Source organism: Phaseolus vulgaris, chromosome 5 (assembly GCF_051622355.1).
Source record: "Phaseolus vulgaris cultivar YP4 chromosome 5, ASM5162235v1, whole genome shotgun sequence".
In the NCBI taxonomy this organism is placed as follows: domain Eukaryota; kingdom Viridiplantae; phylum Streptophyta; class Magnoliopsida; order Fabales; family Fabaceae; genus Phaseolus; species Phaseolus vulgaris.
Window position 1 is genome coordinate 14,808,937 of NC_143502.1, and position 23,176 is coordinate 14,832,112.

Sequence of the window (23,176 nt, forward strand, 5' to 3'; positions counted from 1 at the left end):
GAAAGAAGCCTCAAGAACACAGCGAACCTCGACAGAAACCTGCAACTCCACCAGAAACCATCGCTTCTCCCACGAAAAACCAAACGAGCCAAAGAACTCAGATCTCACCGAACAAATCTCGCGTAAGCAGCAGAAAACCTCACCTCACCGAACAAGAACCCAAACGAACGGTGGAAAGTGCGAAATCACCGAACAAAACCTAGACGAAGAGCGAACAATGGTTGCACCAGCACACAACCACACAGAAAGCTGCAAAAACCTCCAAGAACTCACGCTGTGGATGGGAACAGGTTTTACACGGCCCCACGGTGGGCGCCTGATGATCCTGCCTGTTGACCAAAACGTTGGAGCTTCGCCTCGTCAAACTTGGATCGACGTGTGCGCCGCGTCAACCTCCGTCCTTCACCGCGATCCACCTCAAGAACCTGCAAAAGAACAAAAAGGCGTCGCTGCGGCCGATCGCACTCCAACGCCCAAGTCAGTGACTGAACCACCAAATACTAAGAGTAACACTCAAGAACTCTCAAGGAACCGTGAACCAGTTCTCTCTCAGTATACTCAAGAACTCGCAAGCGTAAAGAAGACAATCTGAACGTGCGTCCCTCAGAAGTTCGTTGGGAAACCCTTATATACCTGGACACTTTCTCTCTCCTGGCAGTTACACATCTGGACACGTGGCTCGCATCCAGCTGTACACGTGCCATCAGCTGGAGCCTCCTTGACTTGGGCGCTACTTCTGACTCTCCTTTGGCTAACTTACTCATGCATGATACTACTCAGTGCATAGTTGTCCTGGAGTGCGATCTCTACTGGATTGGCGAGCTAGGGTGCCTTCGTACACACCTTCCCTGTGGTCTCGCCGGCCGCCTTCATGATCTGCATCATCTTCATCTTCGGCGATCTCTGATCACTTGGTCGCCTGGGTTTACATCTGGCGACTTCATCTTAAACTTGGTGACCGCCGGTTCTTGTGTGCTGGAGATCGGAGCACGCCAACTTAGTAACTGGCGACTACACGAGCCCCCCGACTTCCTTCCCTTCTGCCAGCAAGGCGTTCCATGAACACGCCTATACAAAAGCTTGATGCCACGTCATCACTTCCGACTACCAGGGCGGTACAGGTACAGTTACTCCAATTAGCCACAACCATAAGATGAGCATACTCGGAAAAATTACAGGTACTCCGATTAGAAGCATACATTAGACGACCTAACTCGAAACAATTACAGTTACTCTGGTTAACCGTACCCATAAAACCTCCTAACTGGGTACAGATAGAGTTACTTCGATTAGCCTTGACCATAAGAGACCAAACTCGTAACAATTACAGTTATTCTGATTAGCATCACCGTTAAAACGACTTAACTCGGAACAGTTACAATTACTCCGATTAACCAAACCTTTAAGACAACCTAACTCGGAATAGATAATGTCACTCTGATTACTCGCACCCAAAAATTGACCAAACTCAGAACAATTACAGTTGCTCTGATTAGGCACACCTATAAGATGACCTAACTAGAAACAATTACACTTACTCTGATTAGCCGCTCCCATTAGGCAGCCAAATTCGGAAAAGATCTAGTTACTCCGATTAGTATCCCCCATAAGACGAACAAACTCATAGCAGTTACAGTTACTCCGATTAACCGCACCCATAAATCGGCCTAACTCGGAACATATACACTTTCTCCGATTAGTTCCACCTATAAGACGACCAAAGTCGTAACAATTACAGTTACTCCGATTAGTCACACCTATAACACGACCTAATTCAGAACTGTTACAGTTACATCGATTAACTGCTCCATAAGATGGCCTAACTCGGAACAGATACAGTTACTCCGATTAGCCGTACCCATCAGATGACCAAACTCAAAACAATTACAGTTACTCAGATTAGCCACACTTGTAAGACGACCTAACTCGGAACAGTTACAGTTACTCCGATTAGCCGCAACCATAAGACGACCAAACTCAGAACTATTACAGTTGTCCCGACCAGTCCTCGGTCATCGACCCAGAGACTGACCTCAAACATCGCGCACCGATGCTTGGTAATGGAAAGGGGCCACATGAGATGGGCCCCAAACTCACCTACCAGAGAATTGGTTAGTCTTTGACATTTGTATCCTAAACCCCGATGTTGGAGATTGATATCGAACCTCACCAGTAGAGGGAGAAGATCGGACATCGGTTGTCAAGACAATGTAGAGGGCCACGTAAGGATAACAGTTAAAGACAAGAGATATGTGGTGTTCCCGCCGGTTGACCAGGGTCGTCTTAGTGCGTGGCTTGTCCTCGCGAGCTAGGGCACCTTCGTTCTACTCCGTCTGTGAGTACCTGAAAAGAAGTGGACAAAGGGGCGCCCTCGCGGCCGTTTGCATTCCGACGATCAAGTCATCTAGCGAGAAACATCAAAGTGACACACCTCCGTATCGGAGCACCGTGAATGAATGCTCTGAAGGTGGTCTAATAACTGAATACTGACTGCTGCCCTAATTGCCTGTGCGTACAGTGGGTGCGCGAGCAAAAGAACTAGGGTTTGTGTGTGTAAAACTGAATCTGGATCCCCGTCTCAAACGTCTAAAGCCCCTTTTAAACGTCTAAAGCATTTAAGGCGTCTTAAAGTGCATTTAAAGCGTATCAAAACGTTCAACGCGTTTAAAATGTTTAAAGCATTTAAAGTGCTTTAAAGCGTTCGAAACGTAAAACTGAATCAATGCGTACCTTAGCGAATTTTCAGGAAGACCTTGATGTTCCAATGATTACTGCCACGTGTTCTTCTGACTTGATCGCTATTCTCTACGGAGAGCCTTACAACGTCGTAACCCAACTTAGGGATAATCCATCGTGTAAGTCCTCCTTTCTCGAAGTGCATCTGGCGCAAGGGGGTGACTTCCTGGGTGCCAACTCACGTGCCCCAACCTCTAGTCACTCGCCCTGGGAGCGTATCTACCTTCCTCTCGTACCATGTACGTGGTTCTCCCCTGGGCGTGGCCCTCTCATGGGTCGTATCTGTCCCAGGGTTTCCCAACGGTGGCGTGGGTACTTCACGAGTCAGGTTACCCCCTACTGGTACTAGAACTATGGCCTTGAAGCCACCTTTTTCTTCTCTTCATTGATGTTCTGAGGTATTGAGGCCTCTCGCGGTGTCGCCCCCTCCACGGTCTTTCCTACCCGTGGGTATCGGGAGGTGACACTGTCGACACCCTAACCTGGTGACGCCTCATCTTGGCGAAGCCTCATCCTGACGACGCCTCATCTTGGCGACGCCTCATCTTGGCGACGCCTCATCCTGGCGACGCCTACACCTGGCGACGCCTCATCCTGGCGACGCCTCATCCTAGCGACGCCTCATCTTGGCGACGCCTTAAGCGGTCAACCTGTTGACTTTCTTCTCTTGGGCCACGTTGAGGGGTCCCAACATACGTTGACTTTGACTTTGGTCAATGCCCGGGGACGGGATGGTACAGAAGCCCCCCAGTCTTGAGTTGACACTTGTTTCAGCAAAAAGACTAAGGCCTCGCCCTATCATCCACGTGGCATTCCTGCTGACGTGACATTCCCTTGAGCAGTTGACGTGACATTCTTTGAGCGTCTGACGCGACATTCTCTGCGCTGAATATGTGACGCTTTAAGTTGCGCGCTAACCTCTCGACACGTGGCACGATCCTATGGCTGGGGACGAGTGTCGTTAGCGCTTTCAAGTTAACGTTATAACCCTTTGAAAACGCACGCTCAAAGGCACTGTTCCATCCACTCTTTTCGTAGTCCCTCTACTGTTCACCTTCTTCTCCAAAAACTCTCTCTGCGTTCTCTCTTCGCACTCCCAACCTTCGTCAACCCGATCACCTAAAGGTACGGTTTTTCTTTCTCTATGACTCTTCCCCTTGATTATTTTGCAATTATAACTGCCTGAGCCTGTTTATATTTCTGCATTTCCTGTGTTTTTCTCCTTTCCTGTTTATATAACTGATGACATTACCCCCCCGGCCGGCAGCAAGCCAGACATGATGGCCCCTTCCCCGCGAACGGTTGGAAGCCATACCCCCTTGATGATGCTCACAAGTCTTCAAATAAGCCACACAACGATTTGCGTGGCACAAATCTTCCCCGATCGCACCGGGCCACAGTTCCAACCCGTCTCATCCGTGCTTCTTCTCCAACAAGACCACCATGGTGGATCGCCAAGATGATCCTGTGGGAGAAGCCACGCGGATGAGGTCGTGCCTTCCCTGTGGTGGCCGCGCGCTACTGGACCGAGAGTAATAAAGCCCTCAATATCAACCACATGACCCTGGGCGTAACCAGCACAAATGTGAGCCCAAGCGAACGCTGACTGATGACATTACCCCCCCGGCCGGCAGCAAGCCAGACATGATGGCCCCTTCCCCGCGAACGGTTGGAAGCCATACCCCCTTGATGATGCTCACAAGTCTAGATATGAGCCACACAACGAAAATCCCACCAGCGTGCCACAACTCCACATAACAGATTCACATTTTTTCCCACCGGGTCAGTCGGCCGGAACCGACGGCGGCCACCACCATGCCGCCGCCCACAACGGGTGACACCAACCCAAGTTGGTGGATCAACCATGTGTGGGCGTTTTGACTTGCCCCACCACAAAGCAAGCCAAAACAGAGGGGGGAATGAAGGGACCGCACCAAAATTTTCCATGGTGCAAGAGCTGGCTGCATTGAGGAACACCCCCCCCCCGCTATAATAGCTAAATATGCAAAAGCCACTTTTGTACAAGTAGATACACTTTTTTTGAGCAGACATAAGTTCTGTTTTGGGACCTAGAGAACGAATTTTCACGAGATTTTTTGCAGGGATCCCATAAAAATGGTACAACATTTCCTGCAAAAAATTAGAATTTTTCGACATGGGGAAGTATTTTTTTTATTTTTCCAAAGACCCGAAATGTGGAAAATAGGGAAAAATGGAAAAACGTATCTAGACACCATATTTTTGCGTGATTTTTTCCAGTCCATCCCATAATAATATCAAGAAGGTGCCCACCAAGTTTCGTTAGGATTGGCCAAGGTTTCGAATTTTCATGAATTTTTTTCAAAACGCTCTATTTTCCAACATTTCAAAAATTCAAAACCACATCAAGATGGCTTGGTTTTGATACCAAACTTTCTAGACCTCATTCTGCATGCATTTGTGACACTTTCCAACCAACAAACCTCAAAAACCACCACTTTGAAAATTTCATGATTCTTGGCACACCACCAAGTCACAAAATCAAGCCAAAACACCAAAATCATGGAACTTGGCTATGCACCAACCATGCCAAGATCAATTCCTTTTGATCCCAAACTTCTCCCACATCACTTTGAAGGCATTTGTGAGGATTGAGTCCAGCCAGTTTTCCAAAACCATGATTTTCGTTTTTCACCAAAATCACCACCAAGTCACAAAATCAAGCCAAAACACCAAAATCATGAACTTGGCTATGCACCAACCATGTCAAGATCAATTCCTTTTGATCCCAAACTTCTCCCACATCACTTTGAAGGCATTTTTGAGGATTGAGTCCAGCCAGTTTTCCAAAACCATGATTTTCGTTTTTCACCAAAATCACCACCAAGCCACAAAATCAAGCCAAAACACCAAAATCATGAACTTGGCTATGCACCAACCATGTCAAGATCAATTCCTTTTGATCCCAAACTTCTCCCACATCACTTTGAAGGCATTTGTGAGGATTGAGTCCAGCCAGTTTTCCAAAACCATGATTTTCGTTTTTCCCCAAAATCACCACCAAGTCACAAAATCAAGCCAAAACACCAAAATCATGAACTTGGCTATGCACCAACCATGTCAAGATCAATTCCTTTTGATTCCAAACTTCTCCCACATCACATTGAAGGCATTTGTGAGGATTGAGTCCAGCCAGTTTTCCAAAACCATGATTTTCGTTTTTCACCAAAATCACCACCAAGTCACAAAATCAAGCCAAAACACCAAAATCATGAACTTGGCTATGCACCAACCATGTCAAGATCAATTCCTTTTGATTCCAAACTTCTCCCACATCACTTTGAATGCATTTGTGAGGATTGAGTCCAGCCAGTTTTCCAAAACCAACATTTTCGTTTTTCACCAAAATCACCACCAAGTCACAAAATCAAGCCAAAAAACCAAAATCATGGAACTTGGTTATGCACCAACCACGTCAAGATCAATTCCTTTTGATCCCAAACTTCTCCCACATCACTTTGAATGCATTTGTGAGGATTGAGTCCAGCCAGTTTTCCAAAACCAACATTTTCGTTTTTCACCAAAATCACTACCGAGCCACAAAATCAAGCCAAAACACCAAAATCATGAACTTGGTTATGCACCAACCATGTCAAGATCAATTCCTTTTGATCCCAAACTTCTCCCACATCACTTTGAAGGCATTTGTGAGGATTGAGTCCAGCCAGTTTTCAAAACCATGATTTTCGTTTTTCACCAAAATCACCACCAAGTCACAAAATCAAGCTAAAACACCAAAATCATGAACTTGGCTATGCACCAACCATGCCAAGATCAATTCCTTTTGATCCCAAACTTCTCCCACATCACTTTGAAGGCATTTGTGAGGATTGAGTCCAGCCAGTTTTCCAAAACCATGATTTTCGTTTTTCACCAAAATCACCACCAAGCCACAAAATCAAGCCAAAACACCAAAATCATGAACTTGGCTATGCACCAACCATGCCAAGATCAATTCCTTTTGATCCCAAACTTCTCCCACATCACTTTGAAGGCATTTGTGAGGATTGAGTCGAGCCAGTTTTCCAAAACCATGATTTTCGTTTTTCACCAAAATCACCACGAAGTCACAAAATCAAGCCAAAACACCAAAATCATGAACTTGGTTATGCACCAACCATGTCAAGATCAATTCCTTTTGATCCCAAACTTCTCCCACATCACTTTGAAGGCATTTGTGAGGATTGAGTCCAGCCAGTTTTCAAAACCATGATTTTCGTTTTTCACCAAAATCACCACCAAGTCACAAAATCAAGCTATAACACCAAAATCATGAACTTGGCTATGCACCAACCATGCCAAGATCAATTCCTTTTGATCCCAAACTTCTCCCACATCACTTTGAAGGCATTTGTGAGGATTGAGTCCAGCCAGTTTTCCAAAACCATGATTTTCGTTTTTCACCAAAATCACCACCAAGCCACAAAATCAAGCCAAAACACCAAAATCATGAACTTGGCTATGCACCAACCATGCCAAGATCAATTCCTTTTGATCCCAAACTTCTCCCACATCACTTTGAAGGCATTTGTGGAGATTGAGTCCAGCCAGTTTTCCAAAACCATGATTTTCGTTTTTCACCAAAATCACCACCAAGCCACAAAATCAAGCCAAAACACCAAAATCATGAACTTGGCTATGCACCAACCATGCCAAGATCAATTCCTTTTGATCCCAAACTTCTCCCACATCACTTTGAAGGCATTTGTGAGGATTGAGTCCAGCCAGTTTTCCAAAACAATGATTTTCGTTTTTCACCAAAATCACCACCAAGCCACAAAATCAAGCCAAAACACCAACATCATGAACTTGGCTATGCACCAACCATTCCAAGATCAATTCCTTTTGATCCCTAACTTCTCCCACATCACTTTGAAGGCATTTGTGATGATTGAGTCAAGCCAGTTTTCGAAAACCAAGATTTTCGTTTTTCACCAAAATCACCACCAAGCCACAAAATCAAGCCAAAACACCAAAATCATCGAACTTGGCTATGCACCAACCATGGCAAGATCACTTCCTTTTGCTCCCAAACTTCTCCCACATCACTTTGAAGGCATTTGTGAGGATTGAGTCCAGCCAATTTTCCAAAACCATGAATTTCGTTTTTCACCAAAATCACAACCAAGCCATAAAATCAAGCCAAAACACCAAAATCATGAACTTGGCTATGCACCAACCATGCCAAGATCAATTCCTTTTGATCCCAAACTTCTCCCACATCACTTTGAAGGCATTTGTGAGGATTGAGTCCAGCCAGTTTTCCAAAACCATGATTTTCGTTTTTCACCAAAATCACCACCAAGCCATAAAATCAAGCCAAAACACCAAAATCATGAACTTGGCTATGCACCAACCATGCCAAGATCAATTCCTTTTGATCCCAAACTTCTCCCACATCACTTTGAAGGCATTTGTGAGGATTGAGTACAGCCAGTTTTCCAAAACCATGATTTTCGTTTTTCACCAAAATCACCACGAAGTCACAAAATCAAGCCAAAACACCAAAATCATGAACTTGGCTATGCACCAACCATGCCAAGATCAATTCCTTTTCATCCCAAACTTCTCCCACATCACTTTGAAGGCATTTGTGAGGATTGAGTCCAGCCAGTTTTCCAAAACCATGATTTTTGTTTTTCACCAAAATCACCACCAAGCCACAAAATCAAGCCAAAACACCAAAATCATGAATTTGGCTATGCACCAACCATGTCAAGATCAATTCCTTTTGATCCCAAACTTCTCCCACATCACTTTGAAGGCATTTGTGATGATTGAGTCCAGCCAGTTTTCCAAAACCATGATTTTCGTTTTTCACCAAAATCACCACCAAGCCACAAAATCAAGCCAAAACACCAAAATCATGGAACTTGGCTATGCACCAACCATGGCAAGATCAATTCCTTTTGCTCCCAAACTTCTCCCACATCACTTTGAAGGCATTTGTGAGGATTGAGTCCAGCCAGTTTTCCAAAACCATGATTTTCGTTTTTCACCAAAATCACAACCAAGCCACAAAATCAAGCCAAAACACCAAAATCATGGAACTTGGCTATGCACCAACCATGCCAAGATCAATTCCTTTTGATCCCAAACTTCTCCCACATCACATTCAAGGCATTTGTGAGGATTGAGTCCAGCCAGTTTTCCAAAACCATGATTTTCGTTTTTCACCAAAATCACCACCAAGTCACAAAATAAAGCCAAAACACCAAAATCATGAACTTGGCTATGCACCAACCATGCCAAGATCAATTCCTTTTGATCCCAAAATTCTCCCACATCACTTTGAAGGCATTTGTGAGGATTGAGTCCAGCCAGTTTTCAAAAACCATGATTTTCGTTTTTCACCAAAATCACCACCAAGCCACAAAATCAAGCCAAAACACCAAAATCATGAACTTGGCTATGCACCAACCATGCCAAGATCAATTGATTTTGATCCCAAACTTCTCCCACATCACTTTGAAGGCATTTGTGAGGATTGAGTCCAGCCAGTTTTCCAAAACCATGATTTTCGTTTTTCACCAAAATCACCACCAAGCCACAAAATCAAGCCAAAACACCAAAATCATGAACTTGGCTATGCACCAACCATGCCAAGATCAATTCCTTTTGATCCCAAACTTCTCCCACATCACTTTGAAGGCATTTGTGAGGATTGAGTCCAGCCAGTTTTCCAAAACCATGATTTTCGTTTTTCACCAAAATCACCACCAAGCCATAAAATCAAGCCAAAACACCAAAATCATGAACTTGGCTATGCACCAACCATGCCAAGATCAATTCCTTTTGATCCCAAACTTCTCCCACATCACTTTGAAGGCATTTGTGAGGATTGAGTACAGCCAGTTTTCCAAAACCATGATTTTCGTTTTTCACCTAAATCACCACGAAGTCACAAAATCAAGCCAAAACACCAAAATCATGAACTTGGCTATGCACCAACCATGCCAAGATCAATTCCTTTTGATCCCAAACTTCTCCCACATCACTTTGAAGGCATTTGTGAGGATTGAGTCCAGCCAGTTTTCCAAAACCATGATTTTCGTTTTTCACCAAAATCACCACCAAGCCACAAAATCAAGCCAAAACACCAAAATCATGAACTTGGCTATGCACCAACCATGCCAAGATCAATTCCTTTTGATCCCAAACTTCTCCCACATCACTTTGAAGGCATTTGTGAGGATTGAGTCGAGCCAGTTTTCCAAAACCATGATTTTCGTTTTTCACCAAAATCACCACGAAGTCACAAAATCAAGCCAAAACACCAAAATCATGAACTTGGTTATGCACCAACCATGTCAAGATCAATTCCTTTTGATCCCAAACTTCTCCCACATCACTTTGAAGGCATTTGTGAGGATTGAGTCCAGCCAGTTTTCAAAACCATGATTTTCGTTTTTCACCAAAATCACCACCAAGTCACAAAATCAAGCTATAACACCAAAATCATGAACTTGGCTATGCACCAACCATGCCAAGATCAATTCCTTTTGATCCCAAACTTCTCCCACATCACTTTGAAGGCATTTGTGAGGATTGAGTCCAGCCAGTTTTCCAAAACCATGATTTTCGTTTTTCACCAAAATCACCACCAAGCCACAAAATCAAGCCAAAACACCAAAATCATGAACTTGGCTATGCACCAACCATGCCAAGATCAATTCCTTTTGATCCCAAACTTCTCCCACATCACTTTGAAGGCATTTGTGGAGATTGAGTCCAGCCAGTTTTCCAAAACCATGATTTTCGTTTTTCACCAAAATCACCACCAAGCCACAAAATCAAGCCAAAACACCAAAATCATGAACTTGGCTATGCACCAACCATGCCAAGATCAATTCCTTTTGATCCCAAACTTCTCCCACATCACTTTGAAGGCATTTGTGAGGATTGAGTCCAGCCAGTTTTCCAAAACAATGATTTTCGTTTTTCACCAAAATCACCACCAAGCCACAAAATCAAGCCAAAACACCAACATCATGAACTTGGCTATGCACCAACCATTCCAAGATCAATTCCTTTTGATCCCTAACTTCTCCCACATCACTTTGAAGGCATTTGTGATGATTGAGTCAAGCCAGTTTTCGAAAACCAAGATTTTCGTTTTTCACCAAAATCACCACCAAGCCACAAAATCAAGCCAAAACACCAAAATCATCGAACTTGGCTATGCACCAACCATGGCAAGATCACTTCCTTTTGCTCCCAAACTTCTCCCACATCACTTTGAAGGCATTTGTGAGGATTGAGTCCAGCCAATTTTCCAAAACCATGAATTTCGTTTTTCACCAAAATCACAACCAAGCCATAAAATCAAGCCAAAACACCAAAATCATGAACTTGGCTATGCACCAACCATGCCAAGATCAATTCCTTTTGATCCCAAACTTCTCCCACATCACTTTGAAGGCATTTGTGAGGATTGAGTCCAGCCAGTTTTCCAAAACCATGATTTTCGTTTTTCACCAAAATCACCACCAAGCCATAAAATCAAGCCAAAACACCAAAATCATGAACTTGGCTATGCACCAACCATGCCAAGATCAATTCCTTTTGATCCCAAACTTCTCCCACATCACTTTGAAGGCATTTGTGAGGATTGAGTACAGCCAGTTTTCCAAAACCATGATTTTCGTTTTTCACCAAAATCACCACGAAGTCACAAAATCAAGCCAAAACACCAAAATCATGAACTTGGCTATGCACCAACCATGCCAAGATCAATTCCTTTTCATCCCAAACTTCTCCCACATCACTTTGAAGGCATTTGTGAGGATTGAGTCCAGCCAGTTTTCCAAAACCATGATTTTTGTTTTTCACCAAAATCACCACCAAGCCACAAAATCAAGCCAAAACACCAAAATCATGAATTTGGCTATGCACCAACCATGTCAAGATCAATTCCTTTTGATCCCAAACTTCTCCCACATCACTTTGAAGGCATTTGTGATGATTGAGTCCAGCCAGTTTTCCAAAACCATGATTTTCGTTTTTCACCAAAATCACCACCAAGCCACAAAATCAAGCCAAAACACCAAAATCATGGAACTTGGCTATGCACCAACCATGGCAAGATCAATTCCTTTTGCTCCCAAACTTCTCCCACATCACTTTGAAGGCATTTGTGAGGATTGAGTCCAGCCAGTTTTCCAAAACCATGATTTTCGTTTTTCACCAAAATCACAACCAAGCCACAAAATCAAGCCAAAACACCAAAATCATGGAACTTGGCTATGCACCAACCATGCCAAGATCAATTCCTTTTGATCCCAAACTTCTCCCACATCACATTCAAGGCATTTGTGAGGATTGAGTCCAGCCAGTTTTCCAAAACCATGATTTTCGTTTTTCACCAAAATCACCACCAAGTCACAAAATCAAGCCAAAACACCAAAATCATGAACTTGGCTATGCACCAACCATGCCAAGATCAATTCCTTTTGATCCCAAAATTCTCCCACATCACTTTGAAGGCATTTGTGAGGATTGAGTCCAGCCAGTTTTCAAAAACCATGATTTTCGTTTTTCACCAAAATCACCACCAAGCCACAAAATCAAGCCAAAACACCAAAATCATGAACTTGGCTATGCACCAACCATGCCAAGATCAATTTATTTTGATCCCAAACTTCTCCCACATCACTTTGAAGGCATTTGTGAGGATTGAGTCCAGCCAGTTTTCCAAAACCATGATTTTCGTTTTTCACCAAAATCACCACCAAGCCACAAAATCAAGCCAAAACACCAAAATCATGAACTTGGCTATGCACCAACCATGCCAAGATCAATTCCTTTTGATCCCAAACTTCTCCCACATCACTTTGAAGGCATTTGTGAGGATTGAGTCCAGCCAGTTTTCCAAAACCATGATTTTCGTTTTTCACCACAATCACAACCAAGCCACAAAATCAAGCCAAAACACCAAAATCATGAACTTGGCTATGCACCAACCATGGCAAGATCCATTCCTTTTGCTCCCAAACTTCTCCCACATCACTTTGAAGGCATTTGTGAGGATTGAGTCCAGCCAGTTTTCCAAAACCATGATTTTCGTTTTTCACCAAAATCACAACCAAGCCACAAAATCAAGCCAAAACACCAAAATCATGGAACTTGGCTATGCACCAACCATGCCAAGATCAATTCCTTTTGATCCCAAACTTCTCCCACATCACATTCAAGGCATTTGTGAGGATTGAGTCCAGCCAGTTTTCCAAAACCATGATTTTCGTTTTTCACCAAAATCACCACCAAGTCACAAAATCAAGCCAAAACACCAAAATCATGAACTTGGCTATGCACCAACCATGCCAAGATCAATTCCTTTTGATCCCAAAATTCTCCCACATCACTTTGAAGGCATTTGTGAGGATTGAGTCCAGCCAGTTTTCAAAAACCATGATTTTCGTTTTTCACCAAAATCACCACCAAGCCACAAAATCAAGCCAAAACACCAAAATCATGAACTTGGCTATGCACCAACCATGCCAAGATCAATTTATTTTGATCCCAAACTTCTCCCACATCACTTTGAAGGCATTTGTGAGGATTGAGTCCAGCCAGTTTTCCAAAACCATGATTTTCGTTTTTCACCAAAATCACCACCAAGCCACAAAATCAAGCCAAAACACCAAAATCATGAACTTGGCTATGCACCAACCATGCCAAGATCAATTCCTTTTGATCCCAAACTTCTCCCACATCACTTTGAAGGCATTTGTGAGGATTGAGTCCAGCCAGTTTTCCAAAACCATGATTTTCGTTTTTCACCACAATCACAACCAAGCCACAAAATCAAGCCAAAACACCAAAATCATGAACTTGGCTATGCACCAACCATGCCAAGAGCAATTCCTTTTGATCCCAAACTTCTCCCACATCACTTTGAAGGCATTTGTGAGGATTGAGTCCAGCCAGTTTTCCAAAAGCATGATTTTCGTTTTTCACCAAAATCACCACCAAGCCACAAAATCAAGCCAAAACACCAAAATCATGAATTTGGCTATGCACCAACCATGTCAAGATCAATTCCTTTTGATCCCAAACTTCTCCCACATCACTTTGAAGGCATTTGTGATGATTGAGTCCAGCCAGTTTTCCAAAACCATGATTTTCGTTTTTCACCAAAATCACCACCAAGCCACAAAAATCAAGCCAAAACACCAAAATCATGGAACTTGGCTATGCACCAACCATGGCAAGATCAATTCCTTTTGCTCCCAAACTTCTCCCACATCACTTTGAAGGCATTTGTGAGGAATGAGTCCAGCCAGTTTTCCAAAACCATGATTTTCGTTTTTCACCAAAATCACAACCAAGCCACAAAATCAAGCCAAAACACCAAAATCATGAACTTGGCTATGCACCAACCATGCCAAGATCAATTCCTTTTGATCCCAAACTTCTCCCATATCACTTTGAAGGCATTTTTGAGGATTGAGTCCAGCCAGTTTTCCAAAACCATGATTTTCGTTTTTCACCAAAATCACCACCAAGTCACAAAATCATGCCAAAACACCAAAATCATGAACTTGGCTATGCACCAACCATGCCAAGATCAATTCCTTTTCATCCCAAACTTCTCCCACATCACTTTGAAGGCATTTGTGAGGATTGAGTCCAGCCATTTTTCCAAAACCATGATTTTCGTTTTTCACCAAAATCACCACCAAGCCACAAAATCAAGCCAATACACCAAAATCATGAACTTGGCTATCCACCAACCATGTCAAGATCAATTCCTTTTGATCCCAAATTTCTCCCACATCACTTTGAAGGCATTTGTGAGGATTGATCGAGCATGTTTTCCAAAACCATGATTTTCGTTTTTCACCAAAATCACCACCAAGTCACAAAATCAAGCCAAAACACCAAAATCATGAAATTGGCTATGCACCAACCATGCCAAGATCAATTTCTTTTGATCCCAAACTTCTCCCACATCACTTTGAAGGCATTTGTGAGGATTGAGTCCAGCCAGTTTTCCAAAACCATGATTTTCGGTTTTCACCAATATCACCACCAAGCCACAAAATCAAGCCAAAACACCAAAATCATGAACTTGGCTATGCACCAACCATGGCAAGATCAATTCCTTTTGCTCCCAAACTTCTCCCACATCATTTTGAAGGCATTTGTGAGGATTGAGTCCAGCCAGTTTTCCAAAACCATGATTTTCGTTTTTCACCAAAATCAAAACCAAGCCACAAAATCAAGCCAAAACACCAAAATCATGAACTTGGCTATGCACCAACCATGCCAAGATCAATTCCTTTTGATCCCAAACTTCTCCCACATCACTTTGAAGGCATTTGTGAGGATTGAGTACCGCCAGTTTTCCAAAACCATAATTTTCGTTTTTCACCAAAATCACCACCAAGCCACAAAATCAAGCAAATACACCAAAATCATGAACTTGGCTATCCACCAACCATGTCAAGATCAATTCCTTTTGATCCCAAACTTCTCCCACATCACTTTGAAGGCATTTGTGAGGATTGAGTCCAGCAAGTTTTCCAAAACCATGATTTTCGTTTTTCACCAAAATCACCACCAAGTCACAAAATCAAGCCAAAACACTAAAATCATGAACTTGGCTATGCACCAACCATGCCAAGATCAATTCCTTTTGATCCCAAACTTCTCCCACATCACTTTGAAGGAATTTGTGAGGATTGAGTCCAGCCAGTTTTCCAAAACCATGATTTTCGGTTTTCACCAAAATCACCAAGCTACAAAATCAAGCCAAAACACCAAAATTATGAACTTGGCTATGCACCAACCATGGCAAGATCAATTCCTTTTGCTCCCAAACTTCTCCCACATCACTTTGAAGGCATTTGTGAGGATTGAGTCCAGCCAGTTTTCCAAAACCATGATTTTCGTTTTTCACCAAAATCACAACCAAGCCAAAAAATCAAGCCAAAACACCAAAATCATGAACTTGGCTATGTACCAACCATGCCAAGATCAATTCCTTTTGATCCCAAACTTCTCCCACATCACTTTGAAGGCATTTGTGAGGATTGAGTCCCGCCAGTTTTCAAAACCATGATTTTCGTTTTTCACCAAAATCACCACCAAGTCACAAAATCATGCCAAAACACCAAAATCATGAACTTGGCTATGCACCAACCATGCCAAGATCAATTCCTTTTGATCCCAAACTTCTCCCACATCACTTTGAAGGCATTTGTGAGGATTGAGTCCAGCCAGTTTTCCAAAACCATTATTTTCGTTTTTCACCAAAATCACCACCAAGCCACAAAATCAAGCCAATACACCAAAATCATGAACTTGGCTATGCACCAACCATGTCAAGATCAATTCCTTTTGATCCCAAACTTCTCTCACATCACTTTGGAGGCATTTGTGAGGATTGAGTCAAGCCAGTTTTCCAAAACCATGATTTTTGTTTTTCACCAAAATCACCACCAAGTCACAAAATCAAACCAAAACACCAAAATCATGAACTTGGCTATGCACCAACCATGCCAAGATCAATTCCTTTTGATCCCAAACTTCTCCCACATCACTTTGAAGGCATTTGTGAGGATTGAGTCCAGCCAGTTTTCCAAAACCATGATTTCCGTTTTTCACCAAAATCACAACCAAGTCACAAAATCAAGCCAAAACACCAAAATCATGAACGTGGCTATGCACCAACCATGCCAAGATCAATTCCTGTTGATCCCAAACTTCTCCCACATCACTTTGAAGGCATTTGTGAGGATTGAGTCCATCCAGTTTTCCAAAACCTTGATTTTCGTTTTTCACCAAAATCACCACCAAGTCAAAAAATCAAGCCAAAACAACAAAATCATGAACTTGGCTACGCACCAACCATGCCAAGATCAATTCCTTTTGATCCCAAATTTCTCCCACATCACTTTGAAGGCATTTGTGCGGATTGAGTCCAGCCAGTTTTCCAAAACCATGATTTTCGTTTTTCACCAAAATCACCACCAAGTCAAAAAATCAAGCCAAAACAACAAAATCATGAACTTGGCTATGCACCAACCAAGCCAAGCTGAATTCCTTTTGATCCCAAACTTCTCCCACATCACTTTGAAGGCATTTGTGAGGATTCAGTCAAGCCAGTTTTCCAAAACCATGATTTTTGTTTTTCACCAAAATCACCACCAAGTCACAAAATCAAACCGAAACACCAAAATCATGAACTTGGCTATGCACCAACCATGCCAAGATCAATTCCTTTTGATCCCAAACTTCTCCCACATCACTTTGAAGGCATTTGTGAGGATTGAGTCCAGCCAGTTTTCAAAAACCATGATTTTCGTTTTTCACCAAAATCACCACCAAGCCACAAAATCAAGCCAAAACACCAAAATCATGAACTTGGCTATGCTCCAACCATGTCAAGATCAATTCCTTTTGATCCCAAACTTCTCCCACATCACTTTGAAGGCATTTGTGAGGATTGAGTCCAGCCAGTTTTCCAAAACCATGATTTTCGTTTTTCACCAAAATCACCAACAAGTCACAAAATCAAGCCAAAACACCAAAATCATGAACTTGGCTATGCACCAACCATGCCAAGATCAATTCCTTTTGATCCCAAACTTCTCCCACATCACTTTGAAGGCATTTGTGAGGATTGAGTCCAGCCAGTTTTCCAAAACCATGATTTTCGGTTTTCACCAAAATCACCACCAAGTCACAAAATCAGGCCAAAACACCAAAATCATGAACTTGGGTATACACCAACCATGCCAAGATCAATTCCTTTTGATCCCAAACTTCTCCCACATCACTTTGAAGGCATTTGTGAGGATTGAGTCCAGCCAGTTTTCCAAAACCATGATTTTCGTTTTTCACCAAAATCACAACCAAGCCACAAAATCAAGCCAAAACACCAAAATCATGAACTTGGCTATGCACCAACCATGCCAAGATCAATTCCTTTTGATCCCAAACTTCTCCCACATCACTTTGAAGGCATTTGTGAGGATTGGGTCCCGCCAGTTTTCCAAAACCATGATTTTCGTTTTTCACCAAAATCACCACCAAGTCACAAAATGATGCCAAAACACCAAAATCATGAACTTGGCTATGCACCAACCATGTCAAGATCAATTCCTTTTGATCCCAAACTTCTCCCACATCACTTTGAAGGCATTAGTGAGGATTGAGTCCAGCAAGTTTTCCAAAACCATGATTTTCGTTTTTCACCAAATCACCACCAAGTCACAAAATCAAGCCAAAACACCAAAATCATGAACGTGGCTATGCACCAACAATGCCAAGATCAATTCCTTTTGATCCCAAACTTCTCCCACATCACTTTGAAGGAATTTTTGAGGATTGAGTCCAGCCAGTTTTCCAAAACCATGATTTTCGTTTTTCACCAAAATCACCACCAAGTCAAAAAATCAAGCCAAAACAACAAAATCATAAACTTGGCTATGCACCAACCATGCCAAGATCAATTCCTTTTGATCCCAAACTTCTCCCACATCACTTTGAAGGCATTTGTGAGGATTGAGTCCAGCCAGTTTTCAAAAACCATGATTTTCGTTTTTCACCAAAATCACCACCAAGCCACAAAATCAAGCCAAAACACCAAAATCATGAACTTGGCTATGCTCCAACCATGTCAAGATCAATTCCTTTTGATCCCAAACTTCTCCCACATCACTTTGAAGGCATTTGTGAGGATTGAGTCCAGCCAGTTTTCCAAAACCATGATTTTCGTTTTTCACCAAAATCACCAACAAGTCACAAAATCAAGCCAAAACACCAAAATCATGAACTTGGCTATGCACCAACCATGCCAAGATGAATTCTTTTTGATCCCAAACTTCTCCCACATCACTTTGAAGGCATTTGTGAGGATTGAGTCCAGCCAGTTTTCCAAAACCATGATTTTCGGTTTTCACCAAAATCACCACCAAGTCACAAAATCAGGCCAAAACACCAAAATCATGAACTTGGGTATACACCAACCATGCCAAGATCAATTCCTTTTGATCCCAAACTTCTCCCACATCACTTTGAAGGCATTTGTGAGGATTGAGTCCAGCCAATTTTCCAAAACCATGATTTTCGTTTTTCACCAAAATCACAACCAAGCCACAAAATCAAGCCAAAACACCAAAATCATGAACTTGGCTATGCACCAACCATGCCAAGATCAATTCCTTTTGATCCCAAACTTCTCCCACATCACTTTGAAGGCATTTGTGAGGATTGGGTCCCGCCAGTTTTCCAAAACCATGATTTTCGTTTTTCACCAAAATCACCACCAAGTCACAAAATGATGCCAAAACACCAAAATCATGAACTTGGCTATGCACCAACCATGCCAAGATCAATTCCTTTTGATCCCAAACTTCTCCCACATCACTTTGAAGGCATTTGTGAGGATTGAGTCCAGCCAGTTTTCGAAAACCATGATTTTCGTTTTTCACCAAAATCACCACCAAGCCACAAAATCAAGCCAATACACCAAAATCATGAACTTGGCTATGCACCAACCATGTCAAGATCAATTCCTTTTGATCCCAAAATTCTTCCACATCACTTTGAAGGCATTAGTGAGGACTGAGTCCAGCAAGTTTTCCAAAACCATGATTTTCGTTTTTCACCAAAATCACCACCAAGTCACAAAATCAAACCAAAACACCAAAATCATGAACTTGGCTATGCACCAACCATGCCAAGATCAATTCCTTTTGATCCCAAACTTCTCCCACATCACTTTGAAGGCATTTGTGAGGATTGAGTCCAGCCAGTTTTCCAAAACCATGATTTCCGTTTTTCACCAAAATCATCACCAAGTCACAAAATCAAGCCAAAACAACAAAATCATGAACGTGGCTATGCACCAACCATGCCAAGATCAATTCCTTTTGATCCCAAACTTCTCCCACATCACTTTGAAGGCATTTGTGAAGATTGAGTCCATCCAGTTTTCCAAAACCTTGATTTTCGTTTTTCACCAAAATCACCACCAAGTCAAAAAATCAAGCCAAAACAACAAAATCATGAACTTGGCTACGCACCAACCATGCCAAGATCAATTCCTTTTGATCCCAAACTTCTCCCACATCACTTTGAAGGCATTTGTGAGAATTCAGTCTAGCCAGTTTTCGAAAACCATGATTTTCGTTTTTCACCAAAATCACCACCAAGCCACAAAATCAAGCCAAAACACCAAAATCATGAACGTGGCTATGCACCAACCATGCCAAGATCAATTCCTTTTGATCCCAAACTTCTCCCACATCACTTTGAAGGCATTTGTGCGGATTGAGTCCAGCCAGTTTTCCAAAACCATGATTTTCGTTTTTCACCAAAATCACCACCAAGTCAAAAAATCAAGCCAAAACAACAAAATCATGAACTTGGCTATGCACCAACCATGCCAAGATCAATTCCTTTTGATCCCAAACTTCTCCCACATCACTTTGAAGGCATTTGTGAGGATTGAGTCCAGCCAGTTTTCAAAAACCATGATTTTCGTTTTTCACCAAAATCACCACCAAGCCACAAAATCAAGCCAAAACACCAAAATCATGAACTTGGCTATGCTCCAACCATGTCAAGATCAATTCCTTTTGATCCCAAACTTCTCCCACATCACTTTGAAGGCATTTGTGAGGATTGAGTCCAGCCAGTTTTCCAAAACCATGATTTTCGTTTTTCACCAAAATCACCACCAAGCCACAAAATCAAGCCAAAACACCAAAATCATGAACTTGGCTATGCACCAACCATGCCAAGATCAATTCCTTTTGATCCCAAACTTCTCCCACATCACTTTGAAGGCATTTGTGAGGATTCAGTCCAGCCAGTTTTCCAAAACCATGATTTTCGTTTTTCACCAAAATCACCACCAAGCCACAAAATCAAGCCAAAACACCAAAATCATGAACTTGGCTATGCTCCAACCATGTCAAGATCAATTCCTTTTGATCCCAAACTTCTCCCACATCACTTTGAAGGCATTTGTGAGGATTGAGTCCAGCCAGTTTTCCAAAACCATGATTTTCGTTTTTCACCAAAATCACCACCAAGCCACAAAATCAAGCCAAAACACCAAAATCATGAACTTGGCTATGCACCAACCATGCCAATATCAATTCCTTTTGATCCCAAACTTCTCCCACATCACTTTGAAGGCATTTTTGAGGATTGAGTCCAGCCAGTTTTCCAAAACCATGATTTTCGTTTTTCACCAAAATCACCACCAAGTCACAAAATCAAGCCAAAACACCAAAATCATGAACTTGGCTATGCACCAACCATGCCAAGATGAATTCCTTTTGATCCCAAACTTCTCCCACATCACTTTGAAGGCATTTGTGAGGATTGAGTCCAGCCAGTTTTCCAAAACCATGATTTTCGTTTTTCACCAAAATCACCACCAAGTCACAAAATCAAGCCAAAACACCAAAATCATGAACTTGGGTATGCACCAACCATGCCAAGATCAATTCATTTTGATCCCAAACTTCTCCCACATCACTTTGAAGGCATTTGCGAGGATTGAGTCCAGCCAGTTTTCCAAAACCATGATTTTCGTTTTTCACCAAAATCACAACCAAGCCACAAAATCAAGCCAAAACACCAAAATCATGAACTTGGCTATGCACCAACCATGCCAAGACAATTCCTTTTGATCCCAAACTTCTCCCACATCACTTTAAAGGCATTTGTGAGGATTCAGTCCAGCCAGTTTTCCAAAACCATGATTTTCGTTTTTCACCAAAATCACCACCAAGCCACAAAATCAAGCCAAAACACCAAAATCATGAACTTGGCTATGCACCAACCATGCCAAGATCAATTCCTTTTGATCCCAAACTTCTCCCACATCACTTTGAAGGCATTTGTGAGGATTCAGTCCAGCCAGTTTTCCAAAACCATGATTTTCGTTTTTCACCAAAATCACCACCAAGCCACAAAATCAAGCCAAAACACCAAAATCATGAACTTGGCTATGCTCCAACCATGTCAAGATCAATTCCTTTTGATCCCAAACTTCTCCCACATCACTTTGAAGGCATTTGTGAGGATTGAGTCCAGCCAGTTTTCCAAAACCATGATTTTCGTTTTTCACCAAAATCACCACCAAGCCACAAAATCAAGCCAAAACACCAAAATCATGAACTTGGCTATGCTCCAACCATGTCAAGATCAATTCCTTTTGATCCCAAACTTCTCCCACATCACTTTGAAGGCATTTGTGAGGATTGAGTCCAGCCAGTTTTCCAAAACCATGATTTTCGTTTTTCACCAAAATCACCACCAAGCCACAAAATCAAGCCAAAACACCAAAATCATGAACTTGGCTATGCACCAACCATGCCAAGATCAATTCCTTTTGATCCCAAACTTCTCCCACATCACTTTGAAGGCATTTGTGAGAATTCAGTCTAGCCAGTTTTCGAAAAACATGATTTTCGTTTTTCACCAAAATCACCACCAAGCCACAAAATCAAGCCAAAACACCAAAATCATGAACGTGGCTATGCACCAACCATGCCAAGATCAATTCCTTTTGATCCCAAACTTCTCCCACATCACTTTGAAGGCATTTGTGAGGATTGAGTCCAGCCAGTTTTCCAAAACCATGATTTTCGGTTTTCACCAAAATCACCACCAAGTCACAAAATCAGGCCAAAACACCAAAATCATGAACTTGGGTATACACCAACCATGCCAAGATCAATTCCTTTTGATCCCAAACTTCTCCCACATCACTTTGAAGGCATTTGTGAGGATTGAGTCCAGCCAGTTTTCCAAAACCATGATTTTCGTTTTTCACCAAAATCACAACCAAGCCACAAAATCAAGCCAAAACACCAAAATCATGAACTTGGCTATGCACCAACCATGCCAAGATCAATTCCTTTTGATCCCAAACTTCTCCCACATCACTTTGAAGGCATTTGTGAGGATTGGGTCTCGCCAGTTTTCCAAAACCATGATTTTCGTTTTTCACCAAAATCACCACCAAGTCACAAAATGATGCCAAAACACCAAAATCATGAACTTGGCTATGCACCAACCATGCCAAGATCAATTCCTTTTGATCCCAAACTTCTCCCACATCACTTTGAAGGCATTTGTGAGGATTGAGTCCAGCCAGTTTTCGAAAACCATGATTTTCGTTTTTCACCAAAATCACCACCAAGCCACAAAATCAAGCCAATACACCAAAATCATGAACTTGGCTATGCACCAACCATGCCAAGATCAATTCCTTTTGATCCCAAACTTCTCCCACATCACTTTGAAGGCATTTGTGAGGATTGGGTCTCGCCAGTTTTCCAAAACCATGATTTTCGTTTTTCACCAAAATCACCACCAAGTCACAAAATGATGCCAAAACACCAAAATCATGAACTTGGCTATGCACCAA